This window comes from Chiloscyllium punctatum, chromosome 6 (genome assembly GCF_047496795.1).
Source record: "Chiloscyllium punctatum isolate Juve2018m chromosome 6, sChiPun1.3, whole genome shotgun sequence".
Classification (NCBI taxonomy): Eukaryota; Metazoa; Chordata; class Chondrichthyes; order Orectolobiformes; family Hemiscylliidae; genus Chiloscyllium; species Chiloscyllium punctatum.
In genome coordinates, this window is record NC_092744.1 from 112928133 (window position 1) to 112936252 (window position 8120).

The 8120-nt window shown below is 53.4% G+C and overlaps 1 long non-coding RNA gene across 1 annotated transcript in view; it reads left to right on the forward strand.

Moving 5' to 3' along the window:
* LOC140478543 (uncharacterized) overlaps positions 1-6868 on the forward strand; it is a 39105-nt gene extending 32237 nt beyond the window's left edge. Inside the window, exon 3 of the long non-coding RNA XR_011960801.1 lies at positions 6166-6868. This is a non-coding gene — a long non-coding RNA (uncharacterized lncRNA). The remainder of the gene's footprint in view (positions 1-6165) is intronic.
* The last annotated feature ends 1252 nt before the right edge of the window (positions 6869-8120 follow it).

Here is an 8120-nt window from a genome sequence, read left to right on the forward strand (position 1 = left end):
GAGAGGGAGAGGACAAGGGGGAGAGGGAGAGGGAGAGGACAAGAGGGAGAGGGAGAGGGAGAGGACAAGGGGGTGAGGGAGAGGGAGAGGACAAGGGGGAGAGGGAGAGGGAGAGGACAAGGGGGAGAGGGAGAGGGAGAGGACAAGGGGGAGAGGGAGAGGGAGAGGACAAGAGGGAGAGGGAGAGGGAGAGGGAGAGGACAAGGGGGAGAGGGAGAGGGAGAGGACAAGGGGGAGAGGGAGAGGACAAGGGGTAGAGGGAGAGGACAAGGGGGAGAGGGAGAGGACAAGAGGGAGAGGGAGAGGACAAGAGGGAGAGGGAGAGGGCAAGAGGGAGAGGGAGAGGGCAAGAGGGAGAGGGAGAGGACAAGGGGGAGAGGGAGAGGACAAGGGGGAGAGGGAGAGGGAGAGGACAAGGGGGAGAGGGAGAGGACAAGGGGGAGAGGGAGAGGACAAGGGGGAGAGGGAGAGGACAAGGGGGAGAGGGAGAGGACAAGGGGGAGAGGGAGAGGTCAAGGGGGAGAGGGAGACGACAAGGGGGAGAGGGAGACGGAGAGGACAAGGGGGAGAGGGAGAGGACCAGGGGGAGAGGGAGAGGGAGAGGACAAGGGGGAGAGGGAGAGGGGGAGAGGGAGAGGGAGTGGGAGAGGGAGAGGACAAGGGGGAGAGGGAGAGGGAGAGGGAGAGGACAAGGAGGAGAGGGAGAGGGAGAGGACAAGGGGGAGAGGGAGAGGGAGAGGACAAGGGGAGAGGGAGAGGGAGAGGGTATGAGGGAGAGGGAGAGGACAAGGGGGAGAGGGAGAGGGAGAGGGAGAGGACAAGGGGGAGAGGGAGAGGACAAGGGGGAGAGGGAGAGGGAGAGGGAGAGGGAGAGGACAAGGGGGAGAGGGAGAGGGAGAGGACAAGGGGGAGAGGGAGAGGGAGAGGGAGAGGACAAGGGGGAGAGGGAGATGGAGAGGGGGAGAGGGAGAGGACAAGGGGAAGAGGGAGAGGGAGAGGACAAGCGGGAGAGGGATAGGGAGAGGGAGAGGACAAGGGGGAGAGGGAGAGGACAAGGGGGAGAGGGAGAGGACAAGGGGGAGAGGGAGAGGACAAGGGGGAGAGGGAGGGGGAGAGGACAAGGGGGAGAGGGAGAGGGAGAGGACAAGGGGGAGAGGGAGAGGGAGAGGACAAGGGGGAGAGGGAGAGGGAGAGGACAAGGGGGAGAGGGAGAGGGAGAGGACAAGGGGGAGAGGGAGAGGGAGAGGACAATGGGGAGAGGGAGAGGGAGAGGGTGAGGACAAGAGGGAGAGGGAGAGGACAAGGGGGAGAGGGAGAGGACAAGGGGGAGAGGGAGAGGGGGAGAGGGAGAGGGAGAAGACAAGGGGGAGAGGGAGAGGGAGAGGGAGAGGACAAGGGGGAGAGGACAAGGGGGAGAGGGAGAGGGAGAGGACAAGGGGGAGAGGGAGAGGGAGAGGACAAGGGGGAGAGGGAGAGGGAGAGGACAAGGGGAGAGGGAGAGGACAAGGGGGAGAGGGAGAGGACAAGAGGGAGAGGACAAGGGGGAGAGGGAGACGGAGAGGGAGAGGACAAGGGGGAGAGGGAGAGGGATAGGACAAGGGGGAGAGGGAGAGGGAGAGGACGAGGGGGAGAGGGAGAGGACAAGGGGGAGAGGGAGAGGACAAGAGGGAGAGGGAGAGGACAAGAGGGAGAGGGAGAGGACAAGGGGGAGAGGGAGAGGACAAGGGGGAGAGGGAGAAGGAGAGGGAGAGGACAAGGGGGAGAGGGAGAGGGAGAGTACAAGAGGGAGAGGGAGAGGGAGAGGACAAGGGGGAGAGGGAGAGGGAGAGGACAAGGGGGAGAGGGAGAGGACAAGGGGGAGAGGGAGAGGACAAGGGGGAGAGGGAGAGGACAAGGGGGAGAGGGAGAGGGAGAGGACAAGGGGGAGAGGGAGAGGACAAGAGGGAGAGGGAGAGGACAAGGGGGAGAGGGAGAAAGAGAGGACAAGGGGGAGAGGTAGAGGGAGAGGACAAGAGGGAGAGGGAGAGGGAGAGGACAAGAGGGAGAGGGAGAGTGAGAGGGAGAGGACAAGGGGGAGAGGGAGAGGGAGAGGACAAGGGGTAGAGGGAGAGGACAAGGGGGAGAGGGAGAGGACAAGAGGGAGAGGGAGAGGACAAGAGGGAGAGGGAGAGGGCAAGAGGGAGAGGGAGAGGGCAAGAGGGAGAGGGAGTGGACAAGGGGGAGAGGGAGAGGACAAGGGGGAGAGGGAGAGGACAAGGGGGAGAGGGAGAGGGAGAGGACAAGAGGGAGAGGGAGAGGGAGAGGACAAGGGGGAGAGGGAGAGGGAGAGGACAAGGGGGAGAGGGAGAGGGAGAGGACAAGGGGGAGAGGGAGAGGGAGAGGACAAGAGGGCGAGGGAGAGGACAAGGGGGAGAGGGAGAGGGAGAGGACAAGAGGGAGAGGACAAGGGTGAGAGGGAGAGGGAGAGGAAAAGAGGGAGAGGGAGAGGGAGAGGACAAGGGGGAGAGGGAGAGGGAGAGGACAAGGGGGAGAGGGAGAGGACAAGGGGGAGAGGGAGAGGGAGAGGACAAGGGGGAGAGGGAGAGGACAAGAGGGAGAGGGAGAGGACAAGGGGGAGAGGGAGAGGGAGAGGGAGAGGACAAGGGGGAGAGGACAAGGGGGAGAGGGAGAGGGAGAGGACAAGGGGGAGAGGGAGAGGGAGAGGACAAGAGGGAGAGGGAGAGGACAAGAGGGAGAGGGAGAGGGAGAGGGAGAGGACAAGGGGGAGAGGGAGAGGGAGAGGACAAGGGGGAGAGGGAGAGGACAAGGGGGAGAGGGAGAGGACAAGAGGGAGAGGGAGAGGGCAAGAGGGAGAGGGAGAGGGCAAGAGGGAGAGGGAGAGGGCAAGAGGGAGAGGGAGAGGACAAGGGGGAGAGTGAGAGGGCAAGAGGGAGAGGGAGAGGGCAAGAGGGAGAGGGATAGGGCAAGAGGGAGAGGGAGAGGACAAGGGGAGAGGGAGAGGGAGAGGACAAGGGGGAGAGGGAGAGGGAGAGGACAAGAGGGAGAGGGAGAGGGAGAGGGCAAGGGGGAGAGGGAGAGGGAGAGGACAAGGGGGAGAGGGAGAGGGAGAGGGCAAGGGGGAGAGGGTGAGGGAGAGGACAAGGGGGAGAGGGAGAGGGAGAGGACAAGAGGGAGAGGGAGAGGACAAGGGGGAGAGGGAGAGGGAGAGGGAGAGGACAAGGGGGAGAGGGAGAGGACAAGGGGGAGAGGGAGAGGGAGAGGGAGAGGACAAGGGGGAGAGGGAGAGGACAAGGGGGAGAGGGAGAGGGAGAGGACAAGGGGGCGAGGGAGAGGACAAGGGGGAGAGGGAGAGGACAAGGGGGAGAGGGAGAGGACAAGGGGGAGAGGGAGAGGGAGAGGACAAGGGGGAGAGGGAGAGGACAAGGGGGAGAGGGAGAGGGAGAGGACAAGGGGGAGATGGAGAGGGAGAGGACAAGGGGGAGAGGGAGAGGGAGAGGACAAGAGGGAGAGGGAGCGGACAAGGCGGAGAGGGAGAGTGAGAGGGAGAGGACAAGGGGGCGAGGGAGAGGACAAGGGGGACCATTTGATAGAGGGTTCGAGCGACAGGGACAGAGATGGAGGTCTCCACAGGCAGGATGCTATTATTGTGGAAAGATAATAGTCACAAATGGTTTAGTGTGATAGATTTAAAGGATGCCTTTTGGGCTGGTCTCTTGGCGGAGGAAAGGAGGAATTTGTTTACCTTTGAGTGGGAAGATCCCAAGACAGGACGGAAACAGCAATACCGGTGGGCTGTGCACCCCCAGGAGTTTACGGTCTCCCTGAGTTTATTTAGATAGCTGTTCGAACAAATATTAGAGAAATTTAGCAGCCCCAAGGGGACTACCCTGTTGCAGGATGTAGACGACCTCTTAGTAACAGGAAAAAGAAGAGAAAGAGTAGTAGAAGCCACTAACAAATTATTGAATTTCCTGGGTCAGCAGGGACTGAGGGTATCTAAGAACAAACTACAATATGTGGACTGAGAAGTGAAATACTTGGGACATTTAGTTAGTGAGGGAAAGCGAAAGATAAGCCCGGAACAGATAGAGGGAATAGTGGGAATGCCACTGCCCAGGACTTAACGGGAGTTACATACATTTTTGGGTCTAACGGGATATTGCAGATTGTGGATTGATTCCTATGGACAGAAGACTAAGAAATTATATCTCAAACTATTAGAGGGGGAACCAAAATGTCTAAGTTGGGATGATCGGGAAAAAGAACGAGTTGAGGAACTCAAAAGAGATCTGATCCATGCCCCCGAGTCAGCCTTACCTTCTCTAGATAAACCTTTCCACCTCTTTGTTACCGTAGATAAGGGAGCGGCTCTGGGAGTATTGACCCAGAGGTGGGGAGGAATGAGAAAACCAGGAGCATATCTTTCGAAGCTATTGGATCCAGTATCCCGGGGGTGGCCTGAGTGTGTGCAGGCTGTGGCTGCCACTGCACTGTTGTTGGAGGAAAGCAGGAAGCTTACATTTGGGGGAGCCCTAATAGTAAGCACCCCACACCAAGTGAGAACGATCCTAAACAAAAAAGCTGGGCGATGGTTGGCAGACTCGCGGATTCTGAAATATGAGGCAATATTAATAGAAAAGGATGATCTAGTGTTGGTCACGGACAATTCTTTAAATCCAGCTGCCTTTCTTTGGAAAGGGGAAGGAGAATCTCCTTAGAATCCAGGGCACGACTGCCTTGACATTATAGAATACCAAACTAAGGTCCGCATGGACCTGAGAGATGTTCCACTTCATGCAGGAGCCCCACAATTTATAGACAGATCATCCCGGGTGACTGAAGGGAAAAGACATAATGGGTATGCAGTCGTAGACGGGATGGAAGGTAGTGTGGTGGAGGCAGGAAGGTTGCCAAATGGGTGGTCAGCTCAGACCTGCGAACTCTATGCATTGGAAAGAGCCCTTAGGGCGTTAGAAAATAAAGAGGGAACAGTATACACTGACTCTAAATATGTATTTGGTGTTGGCACGTTCGGAAAGATATGGCAGGAAAGAGGACTGATCAATACCCGGGGGAAAGAATTAGTACACGAGGAGTTGATTAAACGGGTCTTGGAGTCCCTATTACTCCCCCGAGAAATAGCAGTAGTGCATGGAAATGGTCATCAGAAAGGAAATGAACCTGAAGTTAGGGGGAATAGATTAGCCGATGAAGTGGCTAAGGAAGCAGCCCTGAACCCACAAGAAGTGGTGATCCATTCCCTAATACCTACTGTCCCAGGTCCGAGGGAAGCTCCTATATTTACTGAAAGAGAGGAAAATAATTGAGAGATTTAGGGGCTGTAAAAACAGCAGATGGGCATTGGAGGTTACCTGATGGAAGGGAAATGTTAAACAAAATGATGATTCGAGAGATTATGGCTGTCCTACATCGAGGCAGCCATTGGGGAGTACAAGCAATGTGTGATTTAGTTCTTAGGGAATATGGATGTAAAGGAATGTATACAATTGTTAAACAAATATGTGAGGGATGTATAATATGCAGAAAGGTAAATCAGAAAGTCTTGAGAAAACAGACCCCAGGAGGAAGAGACCCAGGATTGAGACTATTCCAAAGTATACAAGTAGATTATACTGAACTCCACAGAGTAGGGAGACTAAAGTATATGTTGGTTATAGTAGATCATCGATCTGGTTGGGTTGAAGCATACTCCCGAGCTACTGCCACTGCGAGTGGGGTGTCTAAAACAATATTAGAGAACATAATTCCCCGATATGGGCTAGTGAACCATATAGATTCTGACCAAGGAACTTATTTTACCTCTAAAGTGTCACAGGGGGTAATGAAAGGGTTGGGAATTTCCTGGGAGTTCCATACTCAATGGCACCCGCCATCATCAGGAAGGGTTGAGAGAATGAACCAAACACTCAAATGACAGCTCTCCAAATTGATAATAGAAACCAGACTCCCTTGGACCAAATGTTTACCTATAACTCTCTAGTGAGTACGAACAGCCCCAAGGAAAGATTTGGGACTATCCCCCTATGAAATCTTATTTGGATTACCTTATCTGGGAACAAATGAGGAATTACCACTTCCCAAAACTAAAGACTTGTTCTTAAAGAAGTATATACTGGGTTTGTCCTCCTCTTTGTCTTTCCTCAGGGAACAGGGTTTATTGGCACAGACTCCACCCCTTGAATTCACCGTTCATCCCATCCGGCCGGGAGATTGGGTCTCAGTAAAATCATGGACAGAGACTAAATTACAGCCGGACTGGGAAGGGCCGTACCAGGCTCTTTTGACGACCGAAACGTTAATAAGGATGGTGGGGGAAAGGCTGGACTCACTACACTCGGATCAAAGGGCCAGTGGAAGCTGCAGTTGAGGAAGAAGTCTGGACAGTCAAATCAACGCAAGACCCACTGAAACTCAGACTAAAGAGACTTTGAGTAACTGATTATACAGTGGTGACACGAGCGCGGGATTATTTCTGTAAGATTGTATATTAAGTCGTTTTGTGCTTCCCCATCATGTTTAGAATGCTGGAGATGCTTAGAGTTATGATGCTAGCTCTCTTCGTATTGGGATTTTGTCAAACACCATTTTCATATGTATTATTAACAGTCCCTGAGTCTGATAATCCACAAGTAATAGACGCTGATGTATGCAGCTTAAATTGTGGGGATGTAGATAATCAGACACAGTCCCACAGCTCTGAGATACATCTTAATCCTATGGGGATGGCCTTGGGGATGGTACTTGGTATAATGGTCTCGTCACAGTACACCGGGCCCCCGTCCGACCAGCTCTCGATTGTCCTGATAAAAAGTGTAACCCAATATACTTAATGATAAAAAAAAACACATGGCACAGAGCAATTCTGGGGGTGGGGGGTAGGGGGGGCACCTATGAGATACAATTAAATGAAACATTTGGGATAGAAATGAAAGCAAATGGGAAGGATTTCTTGGGCTGTTGTTTTTGAATTAGCGTAGGACAGGGAAAACGGGCAGAACTACTGCGTCACCCCTCCCAATGACCCTAAAGTAGTAAAAATTACACAGGAAAAGGACTTAAAACAGACCATCGAAATAGAAACTGGGTACGGGGTTGAATGGGTAAAGTATCCTGTAAAAAGTCTGAACAAGACCAATTGTTATGTATGTGCCTCTGGTCGGACAGTGACCCAGGTGGTTCCCTTTCCGCTCGGGTGGAAGGGAGACAGGAAGGGCATGGAATGTATGATAGCCCTGTATCAGGATGAGACTGCATGGAATGATCGGAACTGTACCTCCCTATCTCTGATGTTCCCTCCCTTGGAGAAGAAAGACTCAAAACCCCCACCCCCCCCACGTTTCCAGCCACAGTCAGAAATCACACGTGGTGTGTGTGTAGACGAGGTACAAATCGGTCTGGAGACTTGGGGGGAGCTGAAATTATGTACAGAGATTAAGGATGTTACTGAAACGGAGAAGGGAGGGAACTACTCAGCACTGAAGGTTCCCCGAGTGGATCTGTGGTGGGACTGTGGAGGCAAAATATAGAGACCCACCCTCCCTCTGGATTGGAGAGGGATATGTGGAATTGTACAGTTGGCAATTCCATTTACCCTGGCATTTGAGAAGGAAAAGCTAGTAGGGAAAAAGAGAAGGGGTAAGAGATCACTGTTAGACACTTCTTTCAATGACAGGATTTGTCTCGATTCTGTAGGAGTCCCTGGGGCGGGGGGGTACCTGATGAATTCAAGGCTCGTAACCAGATTGCAGCAGTCTTTGAGTCAGCTCTCTTCTGGTGGGTAACAATTAATAAAAATATAGATTGGATAAATTACATTTTCTATAATCAACAGTGATTTATAAATTATACAAGAGATGTGGTTAAAGGAATATCAGACCAGCTTGATGTGACAAGTGGGATGGCATGGGAAAATAGAATGGCCCTTGAGATGATTCTAGCGGGAAAAGGGGGTGTGTGTGTGATGTTAGGAGGAAGCTGGTGTACCTTTATTCCTAATAACACTGCACCTGATGGTTCAATCACTCGGGCCTTAAGGGGATTGACTCCCTTAGCAGATGAACAGGCTGAGAATTCGGGAGTAGACACATCTCTCACGGGAT